This window comes from Salvelinus namaycush, chromosome 31 (assembly GCF_016432855.1).
Source record: "Salvelinus namaycush isolate Seneca chromosome 31, SaNama_1.0, whole genome shotgun sequence".
Taxonomy (NCBI): domain Eukaryota; kingdom Metazoa; phylum Chordata; class Actinopteri; order Salmoniformes; family Salmonidae; genus Salvelinus; species Salvelinus namaycush.
Genome location: NC_052337.1, coordinates 46175320 through 46190821, shown reverse-complemented (window position 1 = coordinate 46190821; position 15502 = coordinate 46175320). Strand labels below are relative to the sequence as shown.

The 15502-nt window shown below is 46.3% G+C and overlaps 3 non-coding genes and 1 pseudogene across 3 annotated transcripts; all 4 read left to right on the top strand.

The window, feature by feature from the left end:
* The first annotated feature begins 2161 nt into the window (after positions 1-2161).
* Positions 2162-2341, top strand: LOC120026646 (annotated as a pseudogene).
* Positions 2342-2650: 309 nt separating this feature from the next.
* Positions 2651-2767, top strand: LOC120026574. The gene has a single exon (XR_005473147.1). It is a non-coding gene; the product is annotated as a U5 spliceosomal RNA (small nuclear RNA).
* Positions 2768-12217: 9450 nt separating this feature from the next.
* Positions 12218-12405, top strand: LOC120026516. Its single transcript, XR_005473095.1, has one exon. It is a non-coding gene; the product is annotated as a U2 spliceosomal RNA (small nuclear RNA).
* Positions 12406-12670: 265 nt separating this feature from the next.
* On the top strand, positions 12671-12787 carry LOC120026576. Its single transcript, XR_005473149.1, has one exon. It is a non-coding gene; the product is annotated as a U5 spliceosomal RNA (small nuclear RNA).
* Positions 12788-15502: the final 2715 nt, after the last annotated feature.

The window sequence follows — 15502 nt, the reverse complement described above, 5'->3', positions numbered from 1 at the left end:
ACCCGGACCAAACCTGTGCCGTTCCCAGAAGGAAGATCACGGACAGCCTGATACTGATCCGAGATGCCATCTGTTATGCGAGAGACAGAAACATGCGGCTTGTAGTCCTAAATTTAGATTTTGAAAAAGCCTTTGATCGGGTCTCGCACCAGTACCTCTTTAAGGTACTGCAAAAAATGGGTTTCCCGGACAGGTTTTTAGCTTGGGTGGGACTGCTGTACGGGGACATCACCAGCAAAATCCTCGTAAATGGGCATCTGTTAAAAGCAGTGGGAGTACACTGCGGCGTCCGTCAGCGCTGTCCATTATCTCCTCTTCTGTTCGTGGCCTGCATTGAACCACTGGCACAGGTCTTGAGAAGGGACCAACGGATCAGTGGGGTGGGGATCCCGGGGAGTGGGGGGATGACCGCCAAGTGCGTTTTTTACATGGACGACGTCAACATTTTATGCACCGACCTTTTATCCGTCGACAGGACCCTGGACAGGACCGACTGGTACGGACGAGCCTCTGGGGCGAGACTGAACAGAGACAAGACCGAGGCCCAATTTTTCGGACCATGGGCAGACCCAGACTTGACCAGACTACCACTGACGGTCAAAACGACGGACATAAGGGTATTGGGGGTAAAGTTTGACCGGGAGGGAGGAGGGAGCGGCAACTGGAATGGGATCCTGGGGACAGTAAGACAGAGACTGGGTTTTTGGGGACTACGACAGCTGACTTTTGAGGGCAAGGTTTTAATCATTAAAGCTGTGATTTTACCTGTGCTTTTATTAATCAGTTCTGTTTTTATCCCCCCACGAAGGAGTCTTTTAGCCCTGGAGCGGATGCTGTTCTACTTCCTGTGGGGGAGCAAGTGGGAGAGGCTGAGGAGGGAGGTGGTCAAGAGGCCCAGGTCCAAGGGGGGGAAAGGCTTGCCTGACCTCTACTTGTTCCTGGGCAGCCGCTATACAGCGTTACATCTCACTCTTGCCACCTCCCCGGTCAACAAGACCCAGGCCCTCGCACGGTTCTGGCTGGGATCTTACCTCAGGACCCTGAGGCTGATCCCAGTAGACCTGCGAGCCCCAGTCTCTTTCCTGCTACCCACACACTACATCCAGCTCCAGAAGTTTTTAAGACATTTTAAACTGGAAAAAGAAGCAGTCACGGTTTTAACTAAACACCGCTCTCTTCTCTCTCTTGTGCAGGATCGGGAACCAGTGTGTCCAGTATGTGGGCTTGCTATAGGCGAGCCCACAACGGTTTGGCGTAACGTGGCCCATCCTGCTCTCCTGAATCGGCATCGGGACCTGTCCTGGATGGTCGCCCACGAGATCCTCCCGGTCAGGGCCGTTATGCACTCACGGGGCATGGCGAGGACATACGCGTGCCCCCGACCAGGCTGCGGCCAAGAGGAGTCGGTGAGGCACCTGCTCTGTGAGTGCAGAGCCGCCAGGGACCTGTGGAAGGAAGCAGGCCCCCTGATCACCCCGTGCCTGCCAGCAGGGGAGGACCTAACGCCTCAGCTCGTGCTGTACGGGGTGGGCCGAAGGCCTATTCCATCGAAGGCCTTCACCAAGCTCTGGCCCACCCTCACGTGCCTGAAGGACGCCCTGTGGTCCTCCCGTAACCTGCTGGTAGCTAAAAGTATAGAGACCACGCCCCAGGCAGTGGCCATGGTAGCCACGGAAGCCCTGGGGTGGTACAGAAGGAAGGGGGCCTCGACCCCAAGCGAAGGGTCCCCCACAACACCTGAGGTCCCGGCGGCCACGGCCTGACAGCTCTGCGGAGCCTAGGGGAGGGATCTCCTCTGGGCCCCGAAGGACGGGACGGTGGCTTATTCAGAGGAGCAGGATGAGGCGAGTTTGATAAGGACTCACCCCGCTCCTGTACAGAGGATCGAAGACAGCTTTTTAACAAAGTGACTTTTTAACATGTTTTTCATGTCTTAAAAACGTTTTACCTTTGTTAAATCATTAGTACACATTTTAAATGGCTTTTACAGATTGATGTTTTTACAAGGAAAGTACTTTTATTCATGGTTGTTTTCATTGTTTTTAACAACATGTACTTTTTACCCAATTTAAATGTAACCTTCAAATGCTGTGTTTTATGCCTTATTGCCGTTTTTATGTGTATAAATGATGTATGAGCTGCTTTTAAAGGAAATGTGTCAATAACTTTTTCCAAAAGAAAAAAAAAATCTGTTCTTATCAGTTTAAAATCTGATACGTCCCCCATCGGGGGACTACATATTAAATGGATTTTTCGAACAGGGAGTCGGAAATGGGGCTTGCTCCATCCGCTCCACGCATCGACCCGGTATTGCAGTACCTCCGGGAACGGTGCAACACATTTCTCCCGTTGTCAAGGATAAAAAAAAAAGACACAAAGCTATCTAAACAGCTAGCTAGCAGCAGAAAGAAAGGAAAAAGAAGAAACATCCAAAGTGAAAGTAGGGCGAAGCGCTTTTCATGGGTTCCCCCGTTCCCCGCCATTTTACTTAAAAAAAATGTTGGTCAGGATAGTGAGTGAGTGAGTGAGTGTCTGTGACTTTTTACCCACACACAGCCCTCAAAGTTGGCAGAGTGGGTTGGGTGACCACCCGTGAGATCCCGGCCTAGAGTGCACAGTGTGTCTCGGGCCCCAACCTCTGACTTCCATACGACTCTGGTTTCTCTTCATTACGCACAAGCCTTTCGCCTTTTACTAAAGACTTCCGTGGAGAGGAACACTCACGAGTTCAACGTATTTTTGGAAGGGCTTTGCTTCTGGCAGAGCCCGCTTTATCTTGTTTCAAGAGAAAGTGACAGAGATGATGACGACGCCGCCGCCGCAGAGACTTTTTGCTCATGCGTTTGACTTAGAATCGGAGCGGTGTATTTTTCCACTCCCAGGTAGTCGCTAAGGGCAATTGAGTTCAAGCCCGACGACTGGCGTATTTGCCGGGCTTTGAACAAATAGTCGTCGCAAGAGGCGTAAAGAGCTAGTGACTTAAAGACGCATTCGCGATTTAAAAAAAAAAACACCCGCCTGTCTGTCTGTCTGTCGCCAGGGAAAGGTTGGGTGGATGGGGAGGAGGAGCCACCTTTTGCCAAACCGCCAAAGTCTGCCGAGACCCCCGGGTGCCCGTCGGGTGCAGGGGTCCATTTGTGGGTTATCGCTTCTCGGCCTTTTGGCTAAAATCAAGTGTGTGGCATTGCCCGCAGTTTGATCAACGAAAGGAAAGAGAAGGTGATGGCGACGGGAGACTTTACGTCGGCCCCTGCGGCGCGACTTTTGAACACAATCCGGTTTGTCGGGAAAGAAATGGACGGAATGCAGTTCGTTATGGGAAGAAGGAGTTTTGCAAAGGAAGTCATCTTTGAATTTCTGGGAGTGACGACGGAACGAATCTACTGCTACAGGGATTTTCCTGCACGGAATGCTTTCGAGGTCACCTTCACGGGGGATTACCTGTGTGAAGAAGCTTGGAACAAGTGCCTGGAACACAAGGACGAAACACCGATCTCCAACTTCAATGTGGAGCCTCTGTTCGCAAGTCGGGTAAGGACCATAACAGTCTGCATGCAAAATCCGTTTGTGAAAGAGCAGGATATGCGATCCTTCCTAGGTAAATACTGTGATGTATTGGGGGTTGGAACAAAATAAATGGATTATGATGGTATGTGGAATGGGAATAGAAAATACGCTGTCCGATTTAGAACACGGGCGGGAGGAATTGAACACCCCCAGCATCCTTCTACATTGGCGGTGTAAAGGGGTACCTTTACTTCTATGGACAGCCCAAAACATGTAGAAGATGCGGAGAAGAGGGCCACATTGCAGCGCTGTGCCCGAACACATTCTGTAGAAACTGTTTGGAGACGGGTCATCTGGCAAGGGATTGTAAAAAAAACAAATCGTGTAATCTGTGTGATTCAATTGAGCACATGTTCAAAGACTGCCCCGACAGACACAAAACCTACGCAGAATCACTGTGAAACATCGAGGTGGTATTGGACAAGATCTCGAGAGACCTTCCCCCCCGCACCTGAGAACCTCCCGAGGCCTCTTCCGGAGGCTTCTCCGAGAATGGGCCCGGGTGATGTGGCGGAGCCCTACGTTTTAGAGAATCCGGTGGCAGGAACTTCAGCTCAACCAGAACAGGTGGCAACAGAGGAGTCGTCACAGGGGATAATAATATCAGATACCCCGGTGGAGGAGAGTACATTGGGGTGAAACAGAAGAGGATAAAGAGATGGATTGGACCGAGGGGAAGAGAACAGCAAAAAGGAAAGTACCAGGGGAGAGGCCGGACAAAGAGGCAAAAAAACAAATAATAGAGACATCCAACAGGTTCTACGTTCTGGAGAACAAGGAGCCGGGAGAGCAAGGAACTCCAGGTCCTGAGTCGCCCTCAGCGGGAGAGCCTCCACCAGTGCCGTTGGTTGTACCATCAGAGGAGGATAGCGAGGGCAGCGGGGATTCCCAGCCAGAATTCGTGAGTGGCTCTATGGTGGAAAGCTTGAGGTCAAAAACAAATGTTTCTGACCAAGGGGCAAAGAGACGGAACATAAAAGAAAACGATGTTTAATGTCCTGTCAGTTAATGCCAGGGGATTGAGAGACACTGTCAAGAGGACATTTGTTTTTTTCCTTAAAGGCACTGGACTTCCAAGTGTGCTTCCTTCAGGAGTGTCACCTAAAGAACGCAGAGGACATCAAAAGGTTCAGCAAGGAATGGAAGGCAGGTGCTTCAGTATGGAGCATAGGCAACGTGCACTCAGACGGGGTAGGGATAATACACTGCTCAAAAAAATAAAGGGAACACTTAAACAACACAATGTAACTCCAAGTCAATCACACTTCTGTGAAATCAAACTGTCCACTTAGGAAGCAACACTGATTGACATTTAATTTCACATGCTGTTGTGCAAATGGAATAGACAACAGGTGGAAATTATAGGCAATTAGCAAGACACCCCCAATAATGAAGTGGTTCTGCAGGTGGTGACCACAGACCACTTCTCAGTTCCTATGCTTCCTGGCTGATGTTTTGGTCACTTTTGAATGCTGGCGGTGCTTTCACTCTAGTGGTAGCATGAGACGGAGTCTACAACCCACACAAGTGGCTCAGGTAGTGCAGCTCATCCAGGATGGCACATCAATGCGAGCTGTGGCAAGAAGGTTTGCTGTGTCTGTCCGCGTAGTGTCCAGAGCATGGAGGCGCTACCAGGAGACAGGCCAGTACATCAGGAGACGTGGAGGAGGCCGTAGGAGGGCAACAACCCAGCAGCAGGACCGCTACCTCCGCCTTTGTGCAAGGAGTAGCACTGCCAGAGCCCTGCAAAATGACCTCCAGCAGGCCACAAATGTGCATGTGTCTGCTCAAACGGTCAGAAACAGACTCCATGAGGGTGGTATGAGGGCCCGATGTCCACAGGTGGGGGTTGTGCTTACAGCCCAACACCGTGCAGGACGTTTGGCATTTGCCAGAGAACACCAAGATTGGCAAATTCGCCTTTGGCGCCCTGTAACAGGCCTCCTTCATTCACAGATGAAAGCAGGTTCACACTGAGCACATGTGACAGACGTGACAGTCTGGACGCCGTGGAGAACGTTCTGCTGCCTGCAACATCCTCCAGCATGACCGGTTTGGCGGTGGGTCAGTCATGGTGTGGGGTGGCATTTCTTTGGGGGGCCGCACAGCCCTCCATGGGCTCGCCAGAGGTAGCCTGACTGCCATTAGGTACCGAGATGAGATCCTCAGACCCCTTGTGAGACCATATGCTGGTGCGGTTGGCCCTGGGTTCCTCCTAATGCAAGACAATGCTAGACCTCATGTGGCTGGAGTGTGTCAGCAGTTCCTGCAAGAGGAAGGCATTGATGCTATGGACTGGCCCGCCCGTTCCCCAGACCTGAATCCAATTGAGCACATCTGGGACATCATGTCTCGCTCCATCCACCAACGCCACGTTGCACCACAGACTGTCCAGGAGTTGGCGGATGCTTTAGTCCAGGTCTGGGAGGAGATCCCTCAAGAGACCATCCGCCACCTCATCAGGAGCATGCCCAGGCGTTGTAGGGAGGTCATGGAGGCCACACACACTACTGAGCCTCATTTTGACTTGTTTTAAGGACATTACATCAAAGTTGGATCAGCCTGTAGTGTGGTTTTCCACTTTAATTTTGAGTGTGACTCCAAATCCAGACCTCCATGGGTTGATACATTTGATTTCCATTGATAATTTGTGTGATTTTGTTGTCAGCACATTCAACTATGTAAAGAAAAAAGTATTTAATAAGAATAGTTCATTCATTCAGATCTAGGATGTGTTATTTTAGTGTTCCCTTTATTTTTTTGAGCAGTGTATTTAAGGATACTGGGTTTGTAATTGAGGAGGAAATAATTATTATTCCAGGGAGGCTCGTATACGTAGATGGCAGGCTGAACAACACCAAGCTGCGCCTAGTAAACGTGTTACGCTCCTGCAGTAAAAGGGGAAAGGCTAGACTTCTTTAACCTTTTCTCAATAGGGGGGGTGCTGTTTTCACTTTGTAAAAAATCGTTCCCAAATTAACTTCTTGCCACTAGGGGGGTGCTATTTCGACATAGCACAAATGTGTACCCAATGTAAACGGCCTCCTACTCAATTCTTGCTCGTACAATATGCATATTATTCTTACTATTGGATAGAAAACACTCTCTAGTTTCTAAAACCGTTGGAATTATGTCTGTAAGTGAAACAGAACTCGACTTAGAGCACTTTTCCTATGTCTGTGTGAGAATGGGAAATTTTATCATCTGCTTTGAGACCTGTCTTTAACTTTGCCTGTCTTCTATTGGTTGAGATGCACTGCATACGCCTTCCCCTGGCTGTTAGCGAATAGGGAGAGTTGAAATGACGTCTCTACGTAGTTCCCAAAGTTTATAAATTGATTGGAACCGAGGTGTCCGACCTTTTGGGACTTCGCGCTGACGCAAAGAGGGTCTTGGCATGTCTTTTTAGAACGTCTGGTTTTAGCTCCTAGATGTATCCGGCTCTGTTTATTCGCTATAGGCTTTAAAGACATCATAATCTTGTTATTTTGAACCGAATTATACCAGTTTAGGTCAGTATATTGCGATTTTCAGGTATTTATTTCCATGGCGCTGTAGAAACGTGGGTGTCTCTCTCTCGAATGCCATTCTGTACTGCTAATTGCAACGTCGAGGGAAACATTCTCCAACCCAGCAACGATTCTTTTGGCCAACGGACACCTTCCCCAAGATTCTGATGGGAGTTCAGCTAATAGTAAGTACTATTTATGCTGATAAAACGTTGTTCTGTTGAAAAAGAAAAATGTATTAGACGCCATTATTTTCCGTGTAGCGTTGCGCTATCGCACCCTGTATTGTACCCAGTATTGCGCAGTAAGGTTAATTTTAAAAATGTAATTCAGCTATTGCATTAAGAACTAATTTGTCTTTCAATTGCTGTCCAACCTGTATTTTTTTAGTCAAGTTTATGAATAGTTTTCGATAAGATTATGTGCCTTTCCAAAATGGCGCCGGACAGATTGCTTGATTTTTTGCCCACTAAACACGTTGTGTAACCACGAATTGTGCGGCTAAATATGCAAATTTTCGAACAAACTATATGCATTGTGTAATATGATGTTACAGGACTGTCATCTGTCATCAATTCTGAGAAGGTTAGTGAAAAAATTTATAGCGTTTGGTGGTTTATAACGTTATTGCTATTTTTGGCTTGAATCAATGCTACTGTGTGACTGACTATTGTAGTAAGCTAAGATAACGCTATATTGTGTTTTCGCTGTAAAACACTTAGAAAATCTGAAATATTGTCTTGATTCACAAGATCTGTGTCTTTCAATTGCTGTATGCTGTGTATTTTTAAGAAATGTTTTATGATGAGTAATTAGCTAATACACGATGGTCTCTGTAGTTATTCTAGTCATTTTAGTGATAGTTGTGATGGGGGCTGCAATTGTAAACTATGATTTATACCTGAAATATGCACATTTTTCTAACAAAACCTATGCTATACAATAAATATGTTATCAGACTGTCATCTGATGAGGTTTGTTTCTTGGTTAGTGGCTATTTATATCTTTATTTGGTCGAATTTGTGATAGCTACTGATGCAGTAAGAAAATGGTGGAGTAAGAAAATTGTTGTCTTTTGCTAACGTGGTTAGCTAATAGATTTACATATTGTGTCTTCCCTGTAAAACATTTTAAAAATCAGAGATGATGGCTTGAATCACAAGATCTGTATCTTTCATTTGGTGTCTTGGACTTGTGATTTCATGAACATTTTATTTTATGATATCCCTGTAACTTTAGGCTAGGCTATGCTAGTCAGCTTTTGTGATGGGGGGGATCCCGGATCCGGGTTTGGGAGGTGTTAGAGGTTAAACTGCCTCGTACTCAATTCTTGCTCGTACAATATGCATATTATTATTACTATTGGATAGAAAACACTCTAGTTTCTAAAACCGTTTGAATTATATCTGTGAGTAAAACAGAACTCATTTTGCAGCAAACTTCCTGTCAGGAACTGAACAATCTGAAATCGGGGGCTCTGTTCCAGGGTCATCCTATTAATTTGCATGAAATCTATGGGTCTACATGCACTGCATACACCTTCCACTAGATGTCAATAGACTGAGAGTTGGAATGGGGTGTATAGCTCTATCTGAGGCCGAATAATACCTGTTGGAAAGACGAGACCAGTCTTTTCACCTTTCAGCTTGGCGCGAGATGGACCTCTGCATTGCGTTCTGAAAAGCTTTCGTTATAGACGTTAGATATCTCCGGCTCTGATTTAATTTGATATATGTGTTAAAAACATCATATGGTAGTTATTTTAAACCGAGTTATATCAGTTTATATCATTTTATTGCGATTTTCTGAATTTTCTTTTCTATGCGTTATGGTGAGTTGGACACTATTGCGCCACATGGCTAGCTTTCTTTGCTAATTTCACAGATGAAGAGGACATTTTACAACCGAACGATTATTCTGGACAAAGGACAACTTGTATAAGATTCTGATGGAAGCTCATCAAATAGTAGGAACCATTATTATGGTTCCTACCAATATTATTATTATTATGTTATTTCGTATTTCTGTCGAAAATGTTTAGACGTATATTCCGCCCTTATTTTGGGCGCTGTCTCGCTATAACGTAAGCTGCATGTCGTACTAAAGTTATTTTTAAAAATCTAACACAGCGGTTGCATTAAGCACTTACCCAATGTTCTGTGCACAAACCGCATGGTGATAATGGGGGGGGATTTCAACACAGATTTAGAGGGGGAATATGATTTTACTGCACAATATTTAAAAAATGTTTTGTGTGATTACGACACATATAGGAGACATAATAAGAAAGGTATAGGGCATACATGGAGAAACTCAAGAGGAGCAAGCAAAAGATTAGATTATCTGTTTGTATCCAAGACCACCCAAAGCTTGAGTTTCTCCATATATCCAAATTGGTTTTCAGATCATGACACAATTGGGGTTTCTTGTGAAATTAAAGGGGTGGAGATAGGAAGAGGATTTTGGAAGTTAAACACGAAGGTGCGGAATTTAGAGCCGAGTTTACGTCTTTTTATAATTCATGGAGGGATATGAAATGGGCATTTAAAAACACAGCTGAATGGTGGGAGGCGGTAAAAATCAAAGGTATTTTTGTCAAATTTATAGCAAAAGGAAAAAACAGGAAGAAAGGCATCTTGAGAAAGAACTGCAAGACAAATTACAGGCCATACATTCTGAAATAAATGAGGGTAAGCAGGTGTGTGGGGAGGAATACAGAAACATCCAAAAGAAAATCGAACACAACATTGAAACAAAGGTCAAGAACTTTACGTTTTTGGCAAAAATAACAGAAAAAGAACAAGATGAAAAATGTTCAACGTTTTTTTTTCTCCAGAGTATTAAAGAAAAACAAAGAAAGTCTGTAATTACCAAATTAGAAACAGGTAGGGGGAAAGTTACAAAAAACGAAGATTTAATGACGCACGCTCAGGAATTCTACCAAGCTTTGTTTAAGAAGGGAGAGGTGGATAAAGCAAGAATGGAGGAATTATTAAATAGTATAAGCAAAAAACTAAACAATGAAGAAAGGACACATTTAGAAAGGGAGGTATCCAAAAAGGAAATAAAGGAGGCAATGAAATCTCTGAATGCCGATAAAACACCTGGGAGTGATGGATTACCAAAATAATTTTAATGTTGTTTCTGGGGTATCCTAGGTGAGGATTTACTGGAGGTGTACAAAGAGATCTTGGTCAAGGGGATGATGCCGGAATCTATGAGGTCCGGCGTAATAAGCTTAATTTACAAGAAGGGAGAAAAAGAGCTTTTAAAAAATTGGAGGCCCATTACCTTGCTAAATGTGGACAATAAAATTTTTGGGAAATTAATAACAAATAGGCTGAAAGAGGTGATGCCTAGCCTGGTTAATGAGGACCAGACATGCGGGGTTATGAATGGGTCTGCAACATACAACCTACAGTTAACCAGAGACGTGATCGTTTGGGCCAAGGACAGAAACCTACCGTTGTGTGTGTTGAATGTCGATCAGGAGAAGGCGTTCGACAGGGTCAGTCATGACTTCCTGTTCTCAATTCTAGAAAGAATTAATTGTGGTACGACTTTGATTAATTGGGTTAAGACAATGTACAATAAGGCATACAGTAGAGTACAAATCAACGGGTTTCTCAGCAAACCGGTACTACAAGAAGGTGGGGTGAGACAGGGGTGCCCATTGTCACCACTACTGTACGTGTTATTTGCTGAACCGCTAGCGAATTTGATGAGGAATGATACAGGTATAGACGGGGTGCATATCCCAGGGAGTAATGGAGAAAGGGTTAAAATTGCCCAGTATGCAGACAACACCACTTTGTTTATATGTTCTGACCGAGCGATAGATAGGGTGATCGTACTGTTGAAAACTTATGGAGAAGCAGTGGGGTCAAAAGTGAATTTGGGGAAGTCCTCTATGATGTACTGCGGTGCCTGGGAAGGGAGAACAGAGGGCAAGGGAGGCATAACTGTCTGTAAAGATGGGCTAAAAATATTAGGGGTGTATTTCTTTCAAGAGGACGGGATAAAGGAAAATTGGGAAGGAAAGATTGGAGAAGTAAAGTTAAAACTCAATATGTGGAAAAGCAGAAGGTTAACGATCAGGGGAAAGATTATGGTAATAAAAACAGATATATTACCAACCTTAATCTACCTGGCACTGGTGTTCCCAATCAATGCCAGGAGCAAAATCGTTGTGACAAGGTTGATATTTTCATTTATATGGGGCGGCTCATACGAAAGTGTAAAGAGAGAGATGATGTATGGGAAAGTATCATCCCATGTCTGTCGGTGAAACTGGATTGTCTTTTCCTCAATCAGATGTGTAAAACCTTGTTGAAAGGAATACAACATAAATCATTTTTCTTTGTCAGGTTGTGGTTCGGGTCCACTTTAAAAGGGATGTTACCTAGGGACAACAGGTTTCCCGAATGCAGAGGTAAAACCTAAGTATTACGCACAGGCCATATAATTTCTGAAAATAAACATAAAGGAAATTGAAAGAGAGGTCTTATTGGACCACAGGAAAATGTATGAAATTATAAGGAAAAACTGGGAGCAGAGATATGAGGCTGATCTGAAAGTAGTTAATTGGGAGGGGATACAACCAAAATGGATGGATAACGAGTGCAAGGATTTGGGATGGCTGTGTGCTTTAAATAGGTTGGCCGTAAAGGAGAGGATGTATAGGCACAACTGCGCAGTGAACGCAGAGTGCCCCAGGTGCAAAAAAAGTGAAACAGTAATGCATGTATTCTGGGAGTGTGGTTTTGCAAGAGATTTCTGGGGAAAGTGCGCAGCCGTTATTAACATGGTCTGTAACAAGATTGTTTTGAATGGTAAGAATATAGTGTATGGAGAGGAGATCCTAACACTGCCAAAGGAACAGTTTAGAGCCGTGTGGCGTATTATTAGTTGTTTGGGGAAGCTGGTACTGTGGGAAAAAAGGAATGTTTGTATTAAAAAGGAGAAAGACACAACGGTACCAGCAGATGCCTTCTATTTGTTTGTATGGAAGTTAAGAAATGTGATTGAAATGGACAAATACGTGCACGGGGAAGACTTTTGTAAGGGAATTTGGGGAAGTGTAAAACTTGTATAAAAATGGAAAAGTGTTGATGGAAAAAGAATGTCAAAGTAAATTGTAAATTTCTGTAATAATAAAAAATAAAAATAAAAAATAAATGTTCTTATCAGTTTAATATCTGATACGTCCCCCATCGGGGGACTACATATTAAATTAATTTTTCGAACAGGGAGTCGGAAATGGGGCTTGCTCCGTCCGCTCCACGCATCGACCCGGTATTGCAGTACCTCCGGGAACGGTGCAACACTTTTCTCCCGTTGTCAAGGACAAAAAAATACAAAGCTATGTAAACAGCTAGCTAGCTAGCGGCGGCGGCGGCAGCAGCAGGAAAGGAAAAAGAAGAAACATCCAAAGTCAAAGTAGGGCGAAGCGCTCTTCGTGGGTTCCCCCGTTTCCCGCCATTTTACTTAAAAAAATAAAAACCGTTGGCCAGGAAAGTTGACAGAGTGGGTTGGGTGACCATCCCGGCCTAGAGTGCACAGAGTGTCTCGGGCCCCGACCTCTGACTTCCATACGACTCTGGTTTCTCTTCATTACGCACAAGCCTTTCGCCTTTTACTAAAGACTTCCGTGGAGAGGAGCACTCACGAGTTCAACGTATTTTTGGAAGGGCTTTGCTTCTGGCAGAGCCCGGTAAATCTTGTTTCAAGAGAAATTGACAGAGATTACTTTTTGCTCAGGCGTTTGACTTCAAATCGGGCCGACCGACCGGTGTATTTTTCCACTCAAAGTAGTCGCTCGGGCAATTGAGGTCAAGCCCGACGACTGGCGTATTTACCGGGCTTTGAACAAATAGTTGTCGCACTAGGCGTATGGAGCTAGTGACTTAAAGACACATTGGCGACTTTAAAAAAAAACACCCGCCTGTCACCATGGAAAGGTTGGGTGGGGAGGAGCCACCTTTTGCCAAACCGCAGAAGTCTGACTTGACCCCCGGGTACCCGGCGATTGCAGGGATCCATTTGTGGGTTATCGCTTCTCGGCCTTTTGGCTCAGATCAAGCTTGGTACCGAGGTGCCCCAGAGCTCGCTGAGTCGAAAGGTCGAAGTAGGAGGGAGTACGAAGTTTTGTTTGAACCGGGTTATTTTCTTTCCCTCCTTTTTCCAAAAACACATTTTTTCAACGGTTTCTTTTTTTTGAAGAGGGACGGTTTTTGATTTAGTTTTTTCCGATTACGCCATTTACCAGGGAGGAATGGCACGAAATTCAGCAAGCAGGATGGTCCCTGGGATCGGGCAAGCGAACACGATAAGGTTTCCTTGGAAGGAGAAGGATATGGAGCCATTTGGGTGAGAGAGTTTCGGGAGAACTATCCTGATGGGAGTCCTGAGGCTCGCGGTGAAGGACTTGCTCTGTCTCCAAGGGAACCAGACGGAGGGGGCATTCGATGTGACCCTCTACACCGAGGAGAAGCACGACGGGACTATGAAGATGGTAAAGGAAGTGGGAGGTGCAAGGCCGATGGGCCATTATGCAGTCACCAGCCTGGCTAAGAACAATTTCAGGGTGGTGACTGAAAACATGTATAACCCGCATGTAAAGGATGAAGATGTGAGGGCCTTCCTGGGGAGATATATGGAAAACATCTCCTCAGCAAGGCTCCTCAGGGATTCTCTTGGCTTCTGGAATAGGAGGAGAAGTTTCCAGGCTCTCCTTAAAGAAGACCCAAAGGGCCTGGGAGGGTACCTCCATCCCCCTGCAATGTTCTCCCTGGGGGCTGACAGGGGTACGTTGTATTATGCCCGTCAGCCTCCGCTCTGTAGGCGTTGTATGGCCTACGAACATACCATGGCCTCGTGCGGTGACATCAGGAAGTGCAGATTCTGTGGATCAGGTGAGGATCAGGCTAGGGACTGTGACGAGCCCAAGGTGTGCCACGGGTGTGGCTCATCAGCACACCTGTGGCGGGATTGCCCGGCTCGTCAGAGGTGGTACGCGTCTGCAGCTGGAGGGGGTGGAGGAAAAGGAGGCCCGGACACTAGAACAGGCCCAGAAGAAAGATCCACACGGGAGGAGGAAGGGAAAAAGGTGGCACCGGGAGGAGAGGAGCAGAAAGGAGGAGAGGGAGTGGAGCGGCAGGAGACGGTGACGGCGGAGCGAGAGGAAGAGGTGAAAGGAGCGGTGGCAGGACCAGACGGAGAGGAGGAGAGGAAGGAAGGATTGGGGAGAAAGTGGAACAACGAGTGCATTGGTGGAAGAAATGAGGGGGATGTTGGAGGAGCGGGGGGGAGATGTTTCCCATGTGCTGCCTTTACCACCTACACTGAAGAGGAAAGGGAAGAGGGGGCTATCCACGGGCAACAAGAGGGAAAGCGGTGAGGAGGGGGAGGCCAAGAGGATAATGGGTGAAAAAGAAGTTGAGGCATCATCTGTGTCCTCGCTGGTTTCCCCAGCTGCTGAACTGATGGGGCAGAGGAAATAGAGGGTTTGGAGGGTCAATCTAGGATGCAGGGCACTCGGGTACCTAATACCATTCCTGCATCCTGGATTGGGGAGATGAGGAAGACGGGGGGACGTCGGGAGAGGAGATGGCGTCCCTGCCGGTGGAGATGAAGCAGGGGAGCCTCCTGTTTTGTTTTCTATTTTGGGTGAAGGTTGGTTTTTCGTTTTATTTGTATCATGGGGTCTAATTTTAAGTTTATTAGTTTAAATGTAAGGGGTTTAAGGGATTTTGTAAAGAGGGCGGTTTTTAGTTATTTGGAGGGTGTTGGTTTTGATTTTTGTTTTTTAGAGGAGGTTCATCTGAGGGATGGAGGGGATGTTAATAGATTTAGGAGGGAGTGGGATAAGGGAGAATTGTATTGGGGAATAGGAGGGGTGCACTCGACAGGAGTAGGGATTTTGTTTGGGAATAGGGAGGTGAAGGTAGAGGGCACTTTTGTTGTAATGCAGGGGAGGGTTTTGGGGGTGGATGTCACTTTTAGGGATAGTAGGTATAGGTTAGTGGGGGTGTACGGGCCGCAGGTGGCGGCAGACAGGAGGGAGATGTGGACTGTCTGACGCCCCTGTGTGTTACAAATAGGCACTTGGTGATAGGTGATTTTAATATATTTTTAGGGGTAGGAGGGGAGGGAAGTGCAGGGGCCATCACCGGGCTAATGGCTTGCCATGGTCTGATTGAAGGTGGCCTGCACACTACTCCGACAATGGCAGGTCCTACATGGCGCAACTCCAGGGGGTTGCGCGGAGGCTCGACTACATTTTTGTTTCCAGGTCTTTGGGTCAGTTGTCTGGGCGGCTGTTGCCTGTTTTCTTTTCAGACCACGACGGGGTGCTCCTGCAGGTGGGGTCGCCAGTCTGCCTCTTCGGTAGGGGGTACTGGAAGTTAGATCGGGATGTGCTGGAG